Here is a 24,611-nt window from a genome sequence, read left to right on the forward strand (position 1 = left end):
AGATCCTCAATAACAGTTCTCTTTCTCCTCATTCTTTCAAGAGCCAACAAATTTAACATTCTCAAAACATCAAATTCAAAAGACATATGCACTGTTCAAGCATTCATTCAGAAAACAAAAAGTATTGTCACCACATCAAACTAATTCAACTAGTTTCAAGGATAAATTTCGAAATCCTGTACTTCTTGTCCTTTTGTGATTAAAGCATTTTTCTTTTAAGAGAGGTGATGGATTCATAAGACATTCATAGCTTTAAGGCATAAACTTTAATTTTATTAATTATGAATTAAGAACAAGACTCAGAAAATAAATATAAGATGAGACAAAATAAAATAAAAAAAACGAAAACAATAGGCTCCTAATGATAGAGGTTTTCACAGAGTTAGGACTCAACAACCTTGATTTTGAGAAGTGGATGCTCCCTCAGCTTGAGAGGAGAACTTTTGGCATTTCATCTCTTGAATTTCACGCCCCTGCTTTTGATAGAGTTGTCTTGCACTTGTCCCTCTATTGACTTCTTGGTGATTGGATGTTCAATGGGTATGAACTCATCTACTCCCATCTTCACCCCAGCCTCTTTACAGAGCAAGGAGATCAAGCTTGGGTAAGCCAATTTGGCTTCAGTGGAATTCTTATTTGCAATTGTGTAGATCTCACAAGCAATCACATGATGCACCTCCACTTCTCTTCCAAGCATAATGCAATGAATCATCACTGCTCTCTTGATGGTGACCTCAGAACGGTTGCTAGTGGGCAATATGGAACGCCCAATAAAGTCTAGCCAACCTCTTGCAATTGGTTTGAGGTCTCCCCTCTTGAGTTGGTTTGGGACACCCTTTGAATTGGTTATCCACTTAGTTCCAGGGAGGCATATGTCCTCTAGAACTTGATCCAACCCTTTATCTACTCTCACCATCCTCCTATTGAAGGAGTCAGGATCATCTTGCAGTTGAGGCAACTTGAAGATTTCTCTTATTTTTTCCAGATGAAAGTACATAACTTTCCCTCTGACCATGGTTCTGTAGGTATGGTAAGCGGTTCCAGTCATTCTCTGCTTATCTGTTAGCCACAGATTTGAGTAGAATTCCTGAACCATGTTCCTTCCAACCTTTGTCTCAGGATTGGTTAGAACTTCCCATCCTCTGTTTCGAATTTGCTCTTGGATCCCCGGATATTCATCTTCTTTCAGATCAAATTTCACTTCCGGGATCACTGACCTTAGACCCATTATTTTGTGATAATGGTCTTCATGTTCTTGGTTAAGAACTTCTCTTGATTCCAAAGATTCTTTGGATTATTCTCTTTCTTGCCTCTTAAATTGGTTTGTTTTCCCTTAGGAGCCATGATATTGATGAATCTTGGCTTAGTGATCACGGAAAAGCACACCAAACTTAGAGGTTTGCTTGTCCTCAAGCAAAAGAAAAGAAAGAAGAGAGAGAGAGAGAGAGAGGAAGAGGAAATTCGAATGGTGTGGGCAAAGGGGGTTCCAAACGTGAATTTATAAGGGTGGGGAGAAGAGATTTCGAAAAAAATAAAAATTAGAAAGGAGATTTGAGAAGATATGGAAAGAAATTGAGAAAAGGGTGAGTTTTTGAAGAAGATTTGGGATTAATTTGAAATAGATTTGAAGAATGGTTTTGATTTGTGAAGATTTGAAAGTGAATGATGAAAGGTTGAAGTGCATTTATGTAGAAGAGTATGGTTAAAAAGAGGAAAGTTTGAAGAAATTTGAGTTGAAAACAAAAATGTGGTCCCCCCACCTTTCTGGCGTTAAACGCCCAGAATGGCACCCATTTTGGCGTTTAACGCCCATTTGCTACCCCTTTTGGGCGTTTAACGCCAGAAATCCTTTGTCACTGGGCGTTTTTCAGAACGCCCAGGATGCTGCACACCTGGTGTTAAACGCCCAGAATGGTGCCCATTCTGGCGTTTAACGCCCAAAATGGCACCATTCCTGGCGTTAAACGCCCAGAATGGTACCCATTCTGGCGTTTAACGCCCAAAATGCCCCTTACTGGCGTTTTTTCGCCAGTAAGCTCATTTTCTCTGCTTTTTGAGCTGAATCCTTCTGTAACTCTGTGAATTCCTTCATTTTTGATACTTGCCTCTGTAAGAACTAATCATATACCCTCCTAATGACTGGGTTGCCTCCCAGCAAGCGCTTCTTTACTGTCTTTAGCTGGACTTCTGCTAAGAATCACTCAAGTCTCAGTTTTGAGCATTCCTGCTCAAAATTTCCTTCAAGATAGTGCTTGATTCTCTGTCCATTAACAATGAACTTCTTGTTAGAATCAATATCCTGAAGCTCAACATATCCATATGGTGACACTCCTGTAATCACATACGGACCCCTCCACCGGGATTTGAGTTTTCCTGGAAACAATTTGAGCCTGGAGTTGAAGAGCAGAACTTTTTGTCTTGGCTCAAAGACTCTGGTTGACAATCTCTTGTCATGCCACTTCTTTGCCTTTTCCTTATAAATTTTTGCATTTTCAAAGGCATTGAGTCTGAACTCCTCTAGCTCATTTAGCTGGAGCAGTCTTTTCTCACCAGCTAACTAAGCATCCATGTTTAGGAATCTTGTTGCCCAATAGGCTTTATGTTCCAGTTCCACAGGCAAATGACAGGCCTTCCCATACACCAGTTGGTATGGGGAGGTTCCTATAGGAGTCTTGAATGCTGTTCTGTATGCCCACAGAGCATCATCCAAGCTCTTTGCCCAATCCTTTCTTCGGGCCATCACAGTCCGTTCTAGGATTCTTTTTAGCTCTCTGTTAGAGACTTCAGCTTGCCCATTTGTCTGTGGATGATATGCAGTTGCCACTTTATGGCTAATTCCATATCTAACCATAGCAGAGTATAGCTGTTTGTTGCAGAAATGAGAGCCCCCATCACTGATTAGTACTCTGGGAACACCAAATCTGCTGAAAATGTTTTTCTGGAGGAATTTTAGTACGGTCTTGGTATCATTAGTGGGTGTAGCAATTGCTTCTACCCACTTAGATACATAGTCCACTGCCACCAGAATGTAAGTGTTTGAATATGATGGTGGGAATGGCCCCATGAAGTCAATTCCCCATACATCAAACAATTCTATTTCTAATATCCCTTGTTGAGGCATGGCATATCCGTGAGGCAGGTTACCAGCTCTTTGGCAACTGTCACAGTTACGCACAAACTCTCGGGAATCTTTATAGAGAGTAGGCCAGTAGAAGCCGCACTGGAGGACTTTAGTGGCTGTTCGCTCACTTCCAAAATGCCCTCCATATTGTGATCCATGGCAGTGCCATAGGATCCTTTGTGCTTCTTCTCTGGGTACACATCTGCGGATCACTCCGTCAGCACATCTCTTAAAGAGATATGGTTCATCCCAGAGGTAGTACTTGGCATCTGAAATTAATTTTTTTCTTTGCACATAGCTGTACTCCTTAGGTATGAACCTCACAGCTTTATAGTTTGCCATATCTGCAAACCATGGAGCTTCTTGAATGGCAAAGAGTTGCTCATCTGGGAAGGTCTCAGAGATCTCAGTAGAAGGGAGGGACGCCCCAGCTACTGGTTCTATTCGGGACAGATGATCAGCTACTTGGTTCTCTATCCCTTTTCTGTCTCTTATTTCTATATCAAACTCTTGCAGAAGCAACACCCATCTGATAAGCCTGGGTTTTGAATCCTGCTTTGTGAGTAAGTATTTAAGAGCAGCATGGTTAGTATACACAATCACCTTGGATCCTACTAGGTAAGATCTAAACTTGTCAATGGCATAAACCACTGCAAGTAATTCTTTTTCTGTGGTTGTGTAATTCTTCTGTGCATCATTTAGAACACGGCTAGCATAGTAAATGACATGCAGAAGTTTGTTATGCCTCTGTCCCAACACTGCACCAATGGCATGATCACTGGCATCACACATTAATTCAAATGGCAATGCCCAATCTGGTGCAGAGATGACTGGTGCTGTGACCAGCTTAGCTTTCAGGGTCTCAAATGCCTGCAGACACTGTGTGTCAAACACAAATGGCGTGTCAGCAGCTAGCAGGTTACTCAAAGGTTTTGCAATTTTCGAAAAATCCTTTATAAACCTTCTGTAAAATCCTGCATGCCCCAGAAAGCTTCTGATTGCCTTAACATTGGCAGGTGGTGGTAATTTTTCAATTACCTCTACCTTTGCCTTATCCACCTCTATTCCCCTGCTTGAAATTTTGTGTCCAAGGACAATTCCCTCAGTCACCATAAAGTGACATTTCTCCCAGTTTAAAACCAGGTTAGTCTCTTGGCATCTTTTCAGGACAAGTGCTAGGTGGTTAAGACAGGAGCTGAATGAGTCTCCATATACTGAGAAGTCATCCATGAAGACTTCCAGAAATTTCTCTACCATATCTGAGAAGATAGAGAGCATGCACCTCTGAAAGGTTGCAGGTGCATTGCACAGACCAAAAGGCATCCTTCTGTAGGCAAACACGCCAGAAGGGCAAGTAAATGCTGTTTTCTCTTAGTCCTGAGGATCTACTGCAATTTGGTTGTAGCCAGAATAGCCATCCAAAAAGCAGTAGTAATCATGACCAGCTAATCTTTCTAGCATTTGGTCTATGAATGGTAAAGGAAAATGATCCTTTCTGGTGGCTGTATTGAGCCTTCTGTAGTCAATACACATGCGCCACCCTGTGACTGTTCTTGTAGGAACCAGTTCATTTTTTTCATTATGAACCACTGTCATGCCTCCCTTTTTGGGGACAACTTGGACAGGGCTCACCCAGGGGCTATCAGAAATAGGATAAATAATCCCAGCCTCTAGTAATTTAGTGACCTCTTTCTGCACCACCTCCTTCATGGCTGGATTTAGCCTCCTCTGTGGTTGAACCACTGGTTTGGCATTATCCTCTAACAGGATTTTGTGCATGCATCTAGCTGGGCTAATGCCCTTAAGATCACTTATGGACCACCCAAGAGCTGTCTTGTGTGTCCTTAGCACTTGAATCAGTGCTTCCTCTTCCTGTGGATTCAAAGCAGAGCTTATGATCACTGGAAAAGTGTCACCCTCTCCCAGAAATGCGTACTTCAGGGATGATGGTAGAGGTTTGAGTTCAGGTTTGGGAGGTTTATCCTCCTCCTGAGGAATTTTCGAAAATTCCTTTACTTCCTCTAGTTCTTCTTGATCAGGTTGAACATCTTTGAAGATGTCCTCAAGCTCTGATTCTAGGCTTTCAGCCATATTGATCTCTTCTACCAGAGAGTCAATAATGTCAGTGCCCATGCAGTCATTTAGTGTGTCTGGATACTGCATAGCTTTTACAGCATTCAACTTGAACTCATCCTCATTGACTCTGAGGGTTACTTCCCCTCTTTGTACATCAATGAGAGTTCGTCCAGTTGCTAGGAAAGGTCTTCCTAGAATGAGAGTTGCACTCTTGTGCTCCTCCATTTCCAGCACCACAAAGTCAGTTGGAAAGGAAAAAGGCCCAACCTTGACAATCATGTCCTCTATTATGCCTGATGGGTGTTTAATGGAGCCATCAGCAAGTTGGAGGCATATCCTGGTCGGTTTGACTTCTCCAGCCAACCCAAGCTTTCTGATAGTGGATGCAGGTATTAGATTGATGCTTGCTCCAAGATCACATAGGGCTGTCTTGGTGCAAGCACCTTCTAATGTGCATGGTATCATAAAGCTTCCAGGATCTTGAAGCTTTTCTGGTAAGCTTTTCAGAATGACTGCACTGCATTCTTCAGTGAGAAACACTTTTTCAGTTTCTCTCCAATCCTTCTTATGACTTAAGATCTCTTTCATGAACTTAGCATAAGAAGGTATTTGCTCAAGTGCCTCTGCAAACGGAATCTTTATTTCAAGAGTCCTTAGATAGTCTGCAAAGCGGGCAAATTGCTTATCCTGTTCCGCTTTGCGGAGTTTCTGAGGATAAGGCATCTTGGCTTGATATTCTTCAACCTTAGATGCTGCAGGTTTATTCCTTACAGAAGTGGTTGAAGAGGCCTTGTTAGAAGGATTATTATCAGCACTCTCAGGTGTCTGATTCTCCCTTGGCATTTGAACGCCAGGATTGGGAGGAAAGTGGGCGTTTAACGCCAACTTTTCCCCCTTTTCTGGCGTTTGAACGCCAGAATTAGGCAGGGAATGGGCGTTAAACGCCAGCTTTTCCCCCTTTTCTGGCGTTTGAACGCCAGAATTGGGCAAGGAATGGGCGTTTAACGCCAGCTTTCCTTCCCTTTCTGGCGTTTGAACGCCAATAGCATTCCTCTCTGGGCTCTTACTGTCCTCAGAGGGATTTTGAACAGTGGTTTGGTTATCCTCTGTCAATTGTTCCTTGTTTGGATTTTTGCTCCTTTGAGCAGTGTTATTCAGCATCTTCCCACTCCTCAGTTGAACTGCTTGACATTCCTCTGTTATCTGTTTAGATATTTGCTGTTTTGCTTGATTCAACTGCAGTTCTATTCTCTTGTTAGCAACCTTAGTATCATGGAGCATGTCTTTAAATTCTGCTAACTGTTCTGTCATCAGGAGCAATTGTTGATTAAGCTCATTCATCTGTTCTTGAGGATTAGGATTAGTGACTAATGCCATGACTTCCTCCTTTGGAACGAACTCATTGCTAGAATATAAGTATTGGTTTCTAGCAACAGTGTCTATAAGCTCTTGAGCTTCTTCAATTGTCTTCCTCATGTGTATAGATCCACCAGCTGAGTGGTCTAAAGACATCTGAGCTTTTTCTGTGAGCCCATAGTAGAAGATGTCTAACTGTACCCACTCTGAAAACATTTCAGAGGGGCATTTTCTAAGCATACCTCTATACCGCTCCCAGGCATCATAAAGGGATTCATTATCCTCTTGTTTAAAGCCTTGGATGTCCAGCCTTAGCTGTGTCATCCTCTTTGGAGGGTAAAAATGATTCAGGAATTTGTCTGACAACTGTTTCCATGTCTTTATGCTTGCTGTAGGTTGGTTATTCAACCACCTTTTAGCTTGATCTTTTACAGCAAATGGAAACAGGAGTAGTCTGTAGACATCCTGATCTACCTCTTTATCATGTACTGTGTCAGCAATTTGTAAGAACTGTGCCAGAAACTCAGTAGGTTCTTCCTGTGGAAGACCGGAATACTGGCAATTTTGCTGCACTATGATAATGAGTTGAGGATTTAGCTCAAAGCTGCTTGCTTTGATGGGAGGTGTGCAGATGCTACTCCCATATGCAGCTGTAATGGGGTTAGCATATGACCCCAGAGTCCTTTTGGACTGATTAATCCCACTTGAGTCCATAATGGACAAGAGGGAAATGATAATGATTGCAAATAGATAAATTTTGTTTTTTTTTTTTGAATTAAACGAAAAAAATTAAAATAAAATAAAAGGAAATTAAGATAAAATTCGAAAATCAAAAAGAAAATAAAATCAAAGCAAATTGAGAACTGAATCAATTAGTTAATTAAAAAGATTTTGAAAATAGCAATTAAAAAGATATGATTGAAAAATTTTTATGAAAAAGATTTGATTTTTGAAAAGAAGAAAGAGAAAAACAACAAAAAGACACCAAACTTAAAATTTTTAGAAAATCAAACTCTAATTTTCGAAAATTTTAAAGAAAAAAAAAACAAAGAGGACACCAAACTTAGAATTTTTTTATGAATCAAAAAGGGACTAAGAACATGCAAAAACGAAAATTTTAAAAGAAAAATAAGAGCATGCAATTGACACCAAACTTAGAATATGAAACTAGACTCAACTAAAAGGACTCTAAACCAACAAAAATAAAAAAAGTCCTAATCTAAGCAACAAGATAAGCCGTCAGTTGTCCAAACTCGAACAATCCCCGGCAACGGCGCCAAAAACTTGGTGCACGAAATTGCAATAACACTTTTGCAATCCCGCACAACTAACCAGCAAGTGCACTGGGTCGTCCAAGTAATACCTTGCGTGAGCAAGGGTCGATCCCACGGAGATTGTCGGCTTGAAGCAAGCTATGGTTATCTTGTAAATCTTAGTCAGGATGTCAGAAAGTATCAGGATTGATTGTGAAAAGCAAAAGAACATGAAATAGGTACTTGTTTTGCAGTGATGGAAAATAGGTTGAGGCTTTGGAGATGCTCCATCTTCTGAATCTCTGCTTTCCTACTGTCTCCTTCAACAAACACGCAAGACTCCTTCCATGGCAAGCTGTATGTAGGGTTTCACCGTTGTCAGTGGCTACCTCCCATCCTCTCAGTGAAAGCGATTGCATATGCCCTGTCACAGTCATAGCGGAATTCATCTGTTGGTTCTCAATCAGGCCGGAATAGAATCCAGTGATTCTTTTGCGTCTGTCACTAACGCCCCGCCTTCAGGAGTTTGAAGCACGTCACAGTCATGCAGTCATTGAATCCTACTCAGAATACCACAGACAAGGTTTAGACCTTCCGGATTCTCTTGAATGCCGCCATCAGTTCTAGCTTATACCACGAAGATTCTGGTTAAGGAACCCAAGAGATATCTACTCAATCTAAGGTAGAACAGAGGTGGTTGTCAGGCACATGTTCATAGTTGAGAATGATGATGAGTGTCACGGATCATCACATTCATCCAGGTTAAGAGCAAGTGATATCTTAGAATGGAAGCAAGCATGATTGAATAAGAAACAGTAGTAATTGCATTAATCCATCAAGACACAGCAGAGCTCCTCACCCCTAACCATGGGGTTTAGAGACTCATGCTGTGGAAAGTATACAAAGAAACGTGTAAAAATGTCATGAGGTCATAAGGTCCGGATACAATGTCAAAAGATCCTATAAATAGTAAACTAGTATCCTAAGGTTTACAGAAATGAGTAAATGACAGAAAAATCCACTTCCGGGCCCACTTGGTGTGTGCTTGGGCTGAGCAATGAAGTAATTTCGTGTAGAGACCTTTTCTGGAGTTAAACGCCAGCTTTCATGCCAGTTTGGGCGTTTAACTCCAAGTTTTATGCCAGTTCCGGCGTTTAACGCTGGAATTTCTGATGCTGATTTGCTACGCCGGTTTGGGCCATCAAATCTTGGGCAAAGTATGAACTATCATATATTGCTGGAAAGCCCAGGATGTCTACTTTCCAATGCCGTTGAGAGCGCGCCAATTGGGCTTCTGTAGCTCCAGAAAATCCACTTCGAGTGCAGGGAGGTCAGAATCCAACAGCATCTGCAGTCCTTTTCAGTCTCTGGATCAGATTTTTGCTCAAAACCTTCAATTTCAGTCAGAAAATACCTGAAATCACAGAAAAACACACAAACTCATAGTAAAGTCCAGAAAAGTGAATTTTAACTAAAAACTAATAAAAATATACTAAAAACTAACTAAAAGATACTAAAAACATACTAAAAACATTGCCAAAAAGCGTATAAATTATCCGCTCATCATATATATATATATATATATATATATATATATATATATATATATATATATATATGTTAAGATTAGTTAATGTACTCTATTATACTTATAATAGTATAAAAATAATAAACTATTACCTCTTTGTAATATATGTGTCATTGTTATGTATTTATAGGTTGCTAATCATAAACAGTTTATGGTTCATGAATATGTGGAGATATAAAAATATGTGAAAGTTTAATATTGTAAAAAATAGGTTAAAATACTATAACTACTATACATAGAATATCTATTTTAATAGATAGATAGAACTATAGATAGAAGTATGTATGTATTTTATAATGTTGCATTTCATTGTTTATATTTTAGTTTTTTGTATTTAATTTTGCAGTCTCATTCAAAATTTTAAGCTCTTTAATACTTTATAAGTAGAACCCTCATTGTCACGTATCCATTCACTTATTCCCCACCCTCTCCCCACCTTTCCACATTGTATCAGATATCAAGTTTCAGTATGAGTTCTCTGTTTGGTTTTCTTCGAAAGTCTTTACTTCATTTTGTTGACCATGGGTAGATTGCTAATATCTTTTATTCGTTGTAGTTTTATTACATTTATATTTCCACCTCGATTTTTTTAGACGAATATTTGTTCATTGTACTTGATGGTACATACACCGTAAATGTCATTTACCGAGAAGTATTTAGCAAATTAGGAATATCTATTTAGTAGAATGTATTTTTAAATTTCTGTATTATGCTAAATTTGTTTGTCCCTATGTTTGTTCGGTTTGTTAAATGATCCAACTTCTAAGGTTTTTTGTTTAATTATTTAAGTTTAAATTAACTCATCACATCACATGAAATATAAGGCTTCATTTTAATAAAATATAACAATATAACAATAACAATATAGGTAAAGGAAGCATGTATTTAAAAAAACCTGCATTCATCGTATCCGTGCTTGGCACGGGTGATAAAACTAGTTGGAAAATAAAAACGAGACTGCCTACTGCCGTTTGGCAGAAGAAAGACACTTCTACTTGTATACGTATATATGTACAAGTATATAGTACATATTGTATTGGGAATATGTACAGTAATATAGTAATATAGTAAATGTATGAATTAATTATCCGGTATTATCCATAATGTTGGGCAACGAAACGTCTGACACGCTAAGCCATAGTAATTAATGCCAGTATAAATGTTATATATTATCACGGAAGCAGTTGAAGATAAATGTTATATTTCATAGTAATTAATGTTACATTCTGTCTCTTAATTGGCAGTCGTTTCTCCTCTAAATAATTTTCGATAATCCCCCAACAACCCCCTTCCAGCCTCTGCTAAGCCCTTGCAAATGGCTGGATCTTCTAAGACAAACAGACAGAATGGGAACGTGCCCGTCGAACATGAATGTCCATTGAATCTTCTTCCTTGCGATATATGGGTGAGGATTTTCCACTAAGATTGCATCGAATTTGATTCATAATCTGTTCAACATGCAGGCAACTTGCAAGGTGTTTCTGGATGCAGCGAGTTCCGAAGCTGTGTACCAACATGCGACAATGTGGTATATATTGTTAGTGTCCTTTTTATTTTACCTTGACCAGCCGGAAAGGAAGTTCCTCGATCACTGCGTTGAAGCAGGAAATGCGGATGCTATAATCCAGCAGGGGTTGACGAAGTATTTCTGGATTGCCCGCCGTAGAATTGGGATTGAACTGCTTGCTAGGGCCTCGACGGAGGGCAGCGATGAAATAGGTTAACTGTTTGCCATGTTGCTACTGTGTGATCACGAAGACGAAGAAGAAGTGTAAAGGGGTGTTGAAATTTTAGAGTTTATCCGTACTTCTGGAAAGGTTGAAAGGTGTGGAGAGTTCTTCACGGACATTTTCTAGGAGTGATGGGTTGACGAGAGACCATCGGATCCGGGACATGCCGTGGCTTGTCAGAGTCCACTACTTGTACTACCCGCGGCACCATGGCTGATGTGAATGATGTGTCCCGTGTCTCGTGTGTGCACTGTCTGGCGGATTACAAGGTTAGGGTTTTCTTGGAGATGTTTACATTTTAGTGAACTTGGTTATTTATCACTCTTATTAATCTGCCCCTGAATGTACTGTTGTTGGGTTATCTTTATGTAACTTTATGTAATCTGCCAGAACAATGGCTATTAACTGACGATTTGTTAAAAGTTCTATTTGTTGGTTGAAAAAATAGTAGCCTGATCCAATAAATTAACATAATTAATTCACATTATTGTTCACGCATTATTTCATAGCTTCACCCGGAAGAAAAAAAATTGAGAAATTCAAATGGTGCAAAATTAGATATAATTAAGAAAATCGAGTTTTAGGTAGGGATTACAGAAGATTTAAAGGACGGCTAAACAAACAAAGCAAATAAAGATATGAAACATAGAAGCCATAGGTCATACACCCCGACATCATCTTCATTCTGCCCGGCAGGCTCCCGAACGTTAGAGCCGTGTGTCGTTAGCGGAGCTTGACCATACAATTGGCGGATCAATAACCCTATCTTGATCTCTACAACCTTGAGGCCTACCTTCCACTTCATGCCACGGTGCCATCTCTTCCTGTTCTCTTTGACGAAGATCAGGAATTTTTGCATTCAATTTGTTTGCTTTGTCATCCCGTTGGCGAATAGTCATTTGATGCTGTTCCAGCTCCATGCGCAACTTCTCTTGCAACTGGCGAACTTCCTCCAGTTGATGCTCCCTTGCCTTCACCCTGACCTTCGCGGTAATACTCTCCAGCCTCGCCTGCCTTAGTTTTACTTTTGTCGTTTCAAGTCTATCCCTCAAAAATATCTCCTTCCTACCGAGGGTGTCGATCAGATCGGCGGTCGGAAGTTCCGCGTGGTTGTCGGGACTAACGACGTGGTCGGTGAGGAATTCTTGTGACATTTTCTCGGATGAAGACCCTTAACGCAACAATTTTTCTCCAGGCAGAGAGGGTAGAAAAGAAGGTACGGCTTACAAGAACTGACGAATGGTTATTACAGATATGGTATGTCAATAGCGTGTATATAAATATAAATTATATCTCAGGAATACTTTTGACATTTCCTATGCATTGACTATTTGACTGTGCGTTACTTATATAATGATATAAAGTTGTTTCATATATCTTTATTTTGATTAGTTTGTTTAAAAATTTTAATCAAAATTTATGTTTTAAAAAAATACATTAATACATTTTAATATGTTTAAATAATGTACCTCTCTTTTATTCTTTGAATAATTAAGATAATAATACCCCTGGTTTTATCGGAAGAAAAGATCTGGGAAAATGTGTGCTGTATTGAGTACCATGAATTGTGTAGACATAGCAATAAATGCATATCTTGGCTAGACAGGAAGGGATTTGATATGAACTGTGATGGGAAAATGTGTGTTGTATGCCAAATCATCTTTCTTCTAAGGTGGGATTTGATCTGAACTTTTCTACTACTAAAGTGACTTTGAATAGACAGGAAGGGCTGTATACTGTTATTGATAACATGACAGACGGGACTGACGGTGAGTTTATACAAAAATGATTACTTGTAGAGGCAATAGAGAGTCACCGAAAGGGAGGTTATTAACGGGGAGCAATTTTTTTTTATAAATAAAATTTTTCATACGAAATGACAAAACACATAAATAGCAGTGCACGAAATTATCTAATAATTGGCATAAAATGATAGCAAGACAATATATATATAAGCAAAAAAATATATTATATATTATATAATATATAATATATTATATAAGCAAAATCCTTACATAATACATATATTATATAAGCAAAAAAATATGGTGAACCCAATCCTATCCTATCAGTCAAAGAGGTAGACAAACAGGATCAACTCATAGTCTGCCCGACAATGTATGCACGAAACACGAGCAGCACCTCCATCATCGTCATTTACGTGCCACCCTCTTCTGTAGCGTTGATGGTGGTAAATAGCACCCATGTTTCCACGGCTTGGATATGCATGCGAAACACAGACTAAATTCTCTCTATTTAGCACTGACACGTGATGCAAATGTGTCCACGACCCTTGGATAACGCTTCAAAACACCAATTTGCAGATTGTTAGTGCACCGACCGCCTCAAGCCCACGAAATGTTTCCAAGCCCTTGCTCTTTGCCTCGGCGTTGTCACCTAGCATCAGCATCATTGACACTATGTATTGGGTGGCTGAATGGCCCTGGGCTGCGACAGCTTGCATTGTTTTCATCACTGCAAAGTGACTCCTGCTGAGGAAAATGTCAGACATAGCAGCCCGAAACAGAATTTCCAGGTGCCTGCTCTGTCTGCATCGCACTAAGAAGTTCCTTCCCTACTGGTGCATGGGACTCACACTCCACTACCATTGGTTCGAAATTGGAATCAAGGCGCATCAGTATACGAAATCCTCATCCCCTGCATTTCGTGTAGTGGTGCACGACATCCTGAGACTGCACAAGTCCCTGACGGATTGTGCTGCAGTCCTCACGGCAATTAAGGTCCAAACATCGTGGGGAAGGTTGGCGGTGCCTATCGGATGCTCCATCTCCTCTCATTATAATGAATGCCTGATACAATAGATGAATGGGCAATTATGTATAAGGTGTGGAAAACAGAAAGGACCAAGTAGTACTGTCGATGGCTGTTGTTTAAGGTGTCTTTATAAGCACCCGGTGCCATTTGCGATGGTGTCTCATTGGTTGTGTACCGTACCTTTACACCAACTTAGCCACACTCACATCGATTTCGGAACATGCCGATTCAGCTCCCCTCGCCTCACACACGGCTTCCTTAGCAATCACGTCCCTTGTATTCAAATTATTTTTTATTTTTTATTTTGTTTGTTTAATTTTCCAGTCATGTAACTCGTAATTAACAATATAGTAAACTCGAGAAAAATCATATAAAATGTGATTTCAACTTAATAAAATAGATTTATAAAAGTCTAATTTTCTTTATTATTTTGTCTTCCGTTTTTTCCATTTCGGCGTTTTAGGTTTTCTTTTTTTTTCTTTTCTTTTGCTCTTTTTGTGTTGTGGTATCCGATCAATATAAGTATCGATTTAACCAAGACACGGTTTGCTTGTTATTTGTTGCGATTTGGTTGGTCTTGGATTTATAAATGAGTAATCAGCTAGATAATATAAATCGTTGTCAAATATTTACATCATCGATATATAAAAATCATAGCATTCATTATACGATAAATAATTTAATATCTAATTATATATCAATCCTAAACTTAGTGTTGATCCGTCAACCACAATATGCCTGACAACCTTAAACCCTGGGTATGTCTACGAATCGTTCCACCTCATAGTCGGCACAACAGTGGATACACGGAATATGGTCCACACCTCCGACACTGTGGACGGAGCCCCGCTCTGTCACCCTTCGGCGGTAGTCATACAGAAGACCCATGTGGCCTCGGGTTAAGCATCTGGTTGAGTCACAGACCGTATGTTCTTCTACCTTTTCTGGCATTTGGACTTCATCCGGCCAAGAAATTGTGAGAACCGCAAAGCAACTCGAGTAGTACGCGGGGAGTAAACCACCCGCTTCGAGCGCGCGAAATAGTTTCAACCCATTTTTTTGCCTCGTTGCCGTCCCTTCGACAGAGCAACTCTATTGAAACTGCGTACTTGGCAGCGTCAATGCCATTGCTTGTTGAATTCTGTAGCATTTCCCATCTGATGGCGTGGTTATGCCGTATGTAGAGCTCTCGCAGCGCCTCTCGAAACAGAAGTTCTGGGTGACCAATCTCAAAGCACCTCTCGAAAAGTCTTCGTTCTATCAGGTCGTGTCTCCACCACCACTTCATGGTATACACGGGTGGAATAAAAACCATCTTGAGCACAGTATCCTCTTTGTCTGCATCGCGCGTAGCACAATACGTCATACAGAACCTGCACAAGTCCTCAATGGAGTTTGACGCAAATTTAATGGCTATGGCTAACCAAACGTCGTGGGGTAGGTCAACGGCAGCAGAGAAATGCTCTATTGTAACTTTCCTTTGGACGAGGGCCTGGCAGGGTATATGCTTATGACGGTGTTATCCAGTGGTGTAGTAAATACATGTGTAATAAAATTTAGGGAAAAGCTCTGCATACAAGCCATTAGGGCTTGTATGCTTTACAAGTTCATTAAACAATAAAATCAAATTACGCGCTGCTCCACGTACGACGCGCTACATCCCTTCTTCTTCTCCTTTTTTTCGATCGTTCTTTTCTCCTCCTTTCTCACTGGTTTGTTCTTCGTCGTTGACGTTAGTTCCTCCACATACTGTTACGGCACGTTTTCATTGCACCTTCTTCTTCTTCTTGCTACACGTTCTTCTTCCTCTTCCTCTTCTTCTTCTTCTTTTCTTTTGTTTCTTGCCTTCTCTTTCTCCTACTTCATTTACGTGCTTTTCTCTCTGTTTTCTTTCTTCGTTATTCTCAATTTCTATTGTTTTTTGACATCAAGCTCTGAAATCGTTTTTGAAGAAGAAGAAGTAGCAGAAGATGAGGAGGAGAAAGAGAAAGAGTTCTTAATTATGCATGATTTTGGGTGTATTTCTTTAAATCCTTTGGGTGTATTTTCTGTAATTTTTTGGGTGTATTTCTATAATCATTTGGGTGAATTCCTGTAACCGTTTGAGTGTATTTCTGTAATCTCTTGGGTGTATTTTATGTAATAGTTTGGGTGTATTTCTGTAATCTCTTGGGTGTATTTTATGTAATCGTTTGGGTGTATTTCTGTAATGCTTGCCATTTTTTCTGAAATGAAAAATACACCCATAGATATCAGTAAGATACACCCATAGATATGAGTCAGATACACCCAAAGATATCAGTCAGATATCACTCAAATACACCCAAAGGGTTACAGAAAATACAGCCAAAGGATTTAAGAAAATACACCCAAAATTCGTTGAAGTACATCTTATGCATAATTCAGAACTCTTTCTCTTTCTCCTCCTCATCTTCTGCTGCTTCTTCTTCTTCAAAAACGATTTTACCATGAAAAATCAAAAAAAAAAGAGAAAACAGAGAGAAAAGACGTAAATGAAGAAGAAGAAGAAGAAGAGAAAAACGAGGAAGAAGAACGTGCAGAAACGAAAGAAAAGGAGAAGAAGAAGAGTAAGAGGAAGAAGAACGTGCAGCAAGAAGAATAAGAAGAATTTCAGAAACCATGAAAATCGAAAAAAAACGAAGAGGAAGAGGAAGAGGAAGAGGAAGAAGAAGAAGACGAAGACGAAGAAGAAGAGAAGAAGAAGAAGAAGAGAAGAAGAAGAAGAAGACGAAGAGGAACCGTTTGAGTGGGGCGCGTGTAGTTACGCTCCATTCAAAATGAGTTAATGTGCGTGTTAATGAAGTTTGGGCTGATAACTTGTAAAACTTGTACGACCTTTTTACTTGTATGTGTAGCAGGCCCCTAAAATTTATGGTTCCACTGCGCCCTTTTGAATCTAGTTCCCTCAAACTAAACCGTCGTATTTTATCCTTATGGATATCCATTTTCATTTTTTTCAAAAGAAGCATTTATGTACCGCGAAGATAACTAACCTTATTAATTGGGGGCATTTAGATTTGTATTTAGTTGATGGCTAGAAAGGTGAAAATTAAAATATATTTTAACTAATCAACACATACATATATATAATTAATATGTCTTGGAAAGTGCAACACACGTCCATGCATGAAAGACGAAACATAAAGGCAAAATGCCATAAACACACGAAGTCTTAATTTGCTAGTAAGACAAACTTCGATTGCCACACATGCTCGCAACATAACCAAATAAAAAACAAAAAAGGAGGCAACATAATAATAACCTGGGGGCCAACAGCGTCAGAGCTCCTTGAACCATGCATCCTATGCAGTACTGATGACAAGTCATCATATACCCATTTTTCAAGCTAATTTCACTTGTTTTATTAGTCTTTATGCACTTTCTTGCATCCTAAGTAAGTGATTTGGAATGAAAATGCATAACTTCTTTAAATCAAACAACCACCATGAAATTAATGCTAAATCATGAGGTTTAAGCAAGAATTAATTGATTTTTAATGAATTATAAACCTTATGAGTTTAGAGATACTTTGAGTGGTTGTTTTGGTTTCTTGTAGGTGAAGAAAGGAAGAAAAGAGGAAAAACGTGGCTTAAAGAAAGCGTGGCCCAAGGGAAGAAGAAGTGTGGCGCATGGAAGGGAGGAAGCAAATATTGCCCTCCACAAGGGCACATTGCCCTCCACAAGGGCACACTGCCCTCCAGGAGGGCAACATAATGAAACAAGCTTGAGAAGCAACACTGCCCTGCCCTCCTCAAGGGCGGAGCACAAATTGATGCCAAGGATCAAGGAGAGCAAAAACTCTGCCCTGCCCTCCTCAAGGGCAATATCGGGCTCATCAAAGGAATAAATTCAAGGAAAAAGCTTACCAATGCTTGCCACAAGGATCGAACACGGCACCATGAGGAAGCAAGGAACTAGGCCTTAATTTGGTGCCAAGAAAACCAAGGAAAAGAAGTAGCGTGTGCATCCACCAAGTTTCGAACTTGGAACTTCACTTTTGGAAACACTGCCCTGCCCTCCACGAGGGCAGGGCAGCATTTTGTGGTACACAGCCAGTGTAACACCCTAATATTCAAATCCTTATGCTCGAGTCATAAGTCAATGATATTACGGTGGTACGACTCTCAGGTGGACTTTTTTTTTTATATATAAACATAGGTAATTCGAAAGGAGTATTAATCGAGAAGCCTGAAAAGAGTAGAAATAAAATCGCGAAGACGTATCACTCGCGTTTCAACAACGAAAAGATAGAACGTGAAGCCGAAAGCGATATACGGACAAGGCATAAAGGAGATTAAGAGATAGATAACAGATAGATATATATAACATAAGTAATAGCCACTAGTCGCGAACCGCGAAGTTTAGGCCGGCTAGGGTACAGTATGAAAGTAGTTGACAACAGTGCATCCTAATCTCTCCCAAAGGAAACATAAGAGCCTCTATAGGCAAGTTCCAAAAGAGTTCAACACATAATATAATCCTTTCAAAACAAAGGTGGAGAGATTCTAAGCAAAACACAAAATAGAGAAAATAAATATCTTCGCCGACTCTCAGACGAACCGCAGCTCACTTCTGAGCACCTGAACCTGTATCTGGAAAACAAGAGATATATACGGAATGAGAACCCCGGGCCCCTGGGTTCCCAGTACGGTAAAAGTGCCAAATAAATACTATGCACTGCAATAAAAACTCGCTAAGCATCCTAAACTCCTTTTCACCAAGTATCCAGCCTAGATTCTCACTAATCCATAAATAGGCATCTGTCGTAAGGGGATACTAAATCTAGTTCATGTTACACATGTTTCCCAATTCACTGATTCTTTCACGAATCAGACTCAGAATCATAAGCAAAACCATTACCAGTTGTTCTGCCTCAGCAACTTTATATCAATACATCATACCCTCGCCTGGAGCTAGTGAAATCACATCACTGCGTCTACCCAGGGGGCTTAAATGATCTCATTCAAAAATCATCATCATTATGCAATCGCATTATCAATTCATCTCATCAAGAACAGCCCCAACATCCACCAACACCATCATGAGGGATCTCTCAGTTGTACAAACACAAGCAATACAGACAAGTAATACACAAATAAGGTACAAGTAGAACAAGTAGCATGTAATCAGGTAACATAGCATATATGATATAGAAATCCAAAACAAATAGGCAAACCCAAACAATTCAAACATATGCAAATGATGTATGCCTGCCCTATGGCTGATGATATCATCTGTCGGTTATCAAGCCAACCCGACGTGTCCGGTAGCTAACCCGGGCACAGTCTCTCTGTTGCGTATTAATATCATTAGAGGGAATATGTGCCCTGTCGCCATTAGAGGGTATCTGCGCCCTGTCGCCATTAGAGGGTATCTGCGCCCTGTCGCCATTAGAGGGTATCTGCGCCCTGTCGCTATTAGAGGGTATCGGTGCCCTGTCACCCTTACAACCAGAGAGAAAACACAAGCATGCTTACATTCAACATTTTTCACCATTACCCGGAGCAAGTGGGACGAGCCACAACCCTTGCTACTGCCCAGGTATCTTAAACATTAACCCGGAGCAAGTGGGACGAGCCACAACCCTTGCTACTACCCAGGTATCTCAAACATATATTCATTCAATCTCAATTCATATTATCAATCCTCATTGTTATCAAATCTCAAACATTAACCTGGAGCAAGTGGGACGAACCACCACCCTTACTACTACCCAGGTATCACAAATACATTCATTCATTAATCATATATGCAATTATTCTCAGCCATAATCAATAATGGCTTTGCCGTGACTCGGCAATAACTCAGCCATCCGGCTCATGGTCCAATCAAGAACCAGCCATTTATCAATAAATATAGCCCTTCGGCTCATGGCATACACGGTACTCCCACCGTCATCCTCCATATCTCATATACTCATCGTTGATCATCATTGATCATAACTTTTCCCCTTGCTTCACTCGCAAGTTACCACATCCCCTAACTCTTTTCTCATTTATAGGCATATCATAATGATTTAATACATAAGGGGTGAGATCGGAGGCTTAAAAGTATGAGATTTGGCTTTTAAAACTCAAAAATCAACTTTGGGATGAAAACAGGGCCACGCGTACGCGCACTCCACGCGCACGCGCGGATGGCCTTAAAAACTCATCGACGCGCAAGCGTCATGCACGCTAACGCGTGGATTACAAACTTGCCAATCGACGCGCACGCGTCAACCACGCGTACGCGCAGGTGTTCTCGTGCCCCAGGCACAACACTGGCACAGTCCTGGCATAACTCTCTGGAAAATGGCTGGGCATTGGGTGCAGCACAATCGGCGCGCCCGCGCACATCACGCGCACGCGTGAATGGCACTTTTCGGAAGAACGGCGCGTACGCGCCAAGTGCGCCCACGCGCAAGGGGTCATTCTGCTAAAAATTTTCTAAGTTAAAAACTGCAGAATTCACAGATTTAAACCCCAATCTTCCAACGGACATAACTTCCTCATTTTAAATCATTTTTCACCCGTTCTTCGAACGGCATGGACATCCCGGATCCAATTTCATTTCTAAACAGATTTGGTACAAAACAGAGATCCGTAGTCCAAGTTATGTCCCATCAAAGTATGCCCAAACACCATATTTTCATACAAAACTACAATATGCCATTTTCAACTCTTTTCAAAATCAACCAAAACATGCCAATTTCAACCCTTTTTTGAAACCAATCAAAATATACCCAAAATCAACATTCAAGCCTCCTCAACCCATACATTAACACTTTACCACGAATCGCAAAACCATCATATAACCATCTTTACCCATTTCAAGCAAATGGCTAAATTACAAACATAATAACATGTCATACATCCTTCCTCATCTCAATTTCCAACAATACTATTTCCAATCAACCATCATTATACATAATCAATATCATAATCACTATCACGTGGTTTCACCCACAAATCAACCTTAATCATCCCTCAACTATATATCACAACATATATACCTCTCATGCATCACCATACCATCAAGACATCAATAATCATAATCACATATATGACCACATAATATTTCTCAACCCAAAACCAAACATACTTCATCTACATAATTTCACCCTTCAACTCCTCAAACCTTATTATTCAACAATCAACCCAATCATTCGCATATTCATTATATGAAAATCATCCAATCACTTGTGTCATCATACAATGCACACATCAACTTACCTCCCTTACCTCTTTCCGGCCTCCGGCCCAAAATTTACGGCCTCCGGCCCAATTTTACAATTTAAATGCATAAACCACAAATTAATACTCATTATCCAATACATCAAATTTTCAATACACCAAGCATACAAGGCCACACAATTCTCAACCCAATCATCAGATTCACATTACATACCAACTATGCATATTAGCATCAACCATTTACACAATCCAAACTTAATCCTAGGGGCATCTAGCCTAGGAATTCTCATCACACACACGGTACTTAAATGAAACTTAAACCGTATCTCTTGTAGCCAAATCAATTGAGCCTCTTCTATGGAAGTCTCCACCAATCCTTAGCTCCAAGCCTCACCAAAGCTCCACAAGCAATACCAACCTCCCAATTGTGCATCAAAATCACCAAATACACTAACATAACCAATATCACATACATACATCAACCTAGGGCTCATAAAGATGATAAATCACAAGGGTTTGAGCACTTCTTACCTCAGCCCATATGAAGTAGGGATAGAACCCACTTAGAATCCATGTTGGAGTATCCCTAAACACCCAAAATCACAAGATTTCAACACTAACTTCCCAAAAACGTGTAATAGTGGGGAATTTCGAAAACTGGGCAGAGATGAATGGAATACTCACCACAAAACTTAGATAGAATTGTAGAGGATGAGAAGAGCGACGCGTGGCCGCAAACGGCTCGTCAATCGGAGCTCCGTAGCTCAAGTTATGGTGGTTTGAAGATCAAAGAGAGTTAGGTTTTCTCTCTTCTCTTCCCCCTTCTCAATTTCAGCGCCCCAACCCTTCTTTTTAGGGTAAAATGAGCTGAAATGCTCCTAACTAATGCTTATATATGTTGGGTCTTGGGCCCACTTAGGCCCAGTTCACTTATTTTTGTCCGTTGGCCCAATTTTGGACCAAAACCTTTAAGATTAGCGCTCTAAATCGCACTTTAAATATTTCTACCTCCCCTAATTATAATTCCTCATTTCTTAATCTTATTTACTCATAATCAACTTTCTCAGCTGCAGTACCAGACAGGTCTCAGCTGGTACTGCCGGTCAAAATTCCACTGCGCACTTTTACGCAGAAAACTATGTCTTCCGACTCGGAAAAATTCACTGAATCCAAATATCATATTGAAATCATCAAATTCCAATTGCCAAATCTTCCAACCATATTCGCTCCTACTTAACTTATTATTTAATTAATTTCGGTTAGACCGGGTATTACATTCTACCCCCCTAACAGAAATTTTCGCCCTCGAAAATTCCATCCATCCCTACGAGTACGCGAGCATAGTATGCCTTTATATCAAACACATAACAGTTCCAAGGTCCCTTTACTCTACGCGCTTCCGTTGCCGTGCTCTGATTTCTCTATCTCCAAGGGTCTCGGTCATTTGTTCAACGCTGACCAACAGCCTCGTTCCTTACTCTTACCGTCTTATCAACTCACACCTTATTAAATCTCAAATCATGTCATCAATAAGATTGCCATCATCGTTAATCATAGCCATTATCCCACATCACTATAATCAATCAAAGCTTTCGAGACACATCTCTCTTGTTGAAGTTACTCAGATCAAAAATCATTTTCAAAAATATAACCAACACTCCTTCAAATTCTTGGGAAAAATTTTTTTTTTTCAACAGCACCTCCCAAAAAATTGGAGTTTACCACCCGTCACGGGTTACCTCAACAATCTCAATACCGCATCGACATTTCGATTTAATGGTTTTCACATTCGTCTTTCAAAATCAAACATTATAAATCTCAAACTAAAACCAAGGTCACTATGACCAAACATCACAGTACTCATCTCTCAACACCACAACTTGCACTCTCTCATCATCTAAATCCAATTGTGCATTAATGATAATTTCCTCATCCGTTTTAGAACCATCAAAGCTCGCAGCCACAATCATTTCAAACTACTTGGGGATCATCACTTGCAGTAACCCGCTTAACCCTTCTAGTATTCAAACATAAGATACTATAGTAAACTTTTACAGCTCTCATTCGTAGCTATCCTGTGTTACTGCTTCCATAAGTTTCCGTTGCTTTATTCTGATCTCTCGTCTAGTACGAGCTCTATCACTTACTTCCTCAAGTGCTCAACCACAACTTAGCTTGACTGGCATTCACTAAATTTCTATCTATGATAGCCAAAACCACATACCAACTTAATCGTACTTTTAGCACGTTGTTACCAAACTTTCGCTTACCAATTCCCAAACTGTCGGATCTAACGGTATCCCCCGTTGTTGTAGTGAACACACGACCTTGTTGTTGGCTCTTGGTAGTATTCCGGTTGACCCTCTTGGGACGTTTCTAGGACACATGTCCAACTCCGCTACAACCATGGCAAAGTCCCAATCTACCTCGACACACAAGTTCTCGAATGATGGCTTTGACATCGCCCGCCAGTCATTCCATTCTGAGATTGCTTTCCGTTAAAGGCCTACCTAATCATTTATGCTCACCAAACCTCCTATTAAGATAACTTAGGGTTATCTAGAACAGATCATAATTTTTCATTCGACCATGTATTATGAGTGAATACCAGCCTTCAGCATTATCTAAAGTGGTAAAGAATTAAGTTATCAGTTTTCTTATTACCTCAGGTATGAAAATCGGACCTGGCAGTCTCCCGATCCTTCCGGTGTGGGCAATCTCTGACCAAATGTCCTAGCTTTCCGCAATTGTAACATAAACCCGAACCATAACGACACGGTCTATTTGGGTGATGACCTCCACATCTCTGACAGCTCAAAACATTAGAAGGAGTCGATGTCCGCTTTCCCTTACCGTTTCTTTGGGACTCCTCACTCGTCGCAAAGTCATTTCGCCTTTGAGGAGAACGTTGTGGGTATCCTCTTCTCTTAAACTCTCGACCCCTTGTTGGGTATTCTTGATTGTGCTCCCTGCGGTGGGACTCCTGACGGTCATTCTTCGCCTCAACAGCCTTCCTCACACATTCTTCAGCAATACGGCTCTTGTTCACAAGTTCGGAGAAGACCCTAATCTCCATCGGTCCAACGGAGCTCAGGATTTCACTTCGAAGTCCTCCCTCATACTTAATACACTTCCATTCCTCGAAGTCTCCCGGAGCTCCCTGACACATGCGGGAAAACCTGAATAGCTCCTCAAATTTGTCTGTATACTCAGATACGGACATAGCACCTTGCCTCAGCTGCAGTAACTCCAATTCCTTGGCTGTTCTGGCGGAATTCGGAAAGTACTTCTTATAGAATTCCACCTGGAAGGCATCCCAAGTGATATGATCATTTTCCTGTTGCAGGAGACGTCGAGCCCCTTGCCACCAATGCGATGCTTCCCCCATGAGCAGATAGGTAGCAAATTCAACATGCTGCTCTTCAGGCACCAACTGCGCTTGCAGTGCTCGCTCCATGGCCTGAAACCAAGTATCAGCTTCAGTCGGATTGGTGGTTCCCTTGAACTTAGGTGGAT

Source organism: Arachis stenosperma, chromosome 9, assembly GCF_014773155.1.
Source record: "Arachis stenosperma cultivar V10309 chromosome 9, arast.V10309.gnm1.PFL2, whole genome shotgun sequence".
In the NCBI taxonomy this organism is placed as follows: Eukaryota; Viridiplantae; Streptophyta; class Magnoliopsida; order Fabales; family Fabaceae; genus Arachis; species Arachis stenosperma.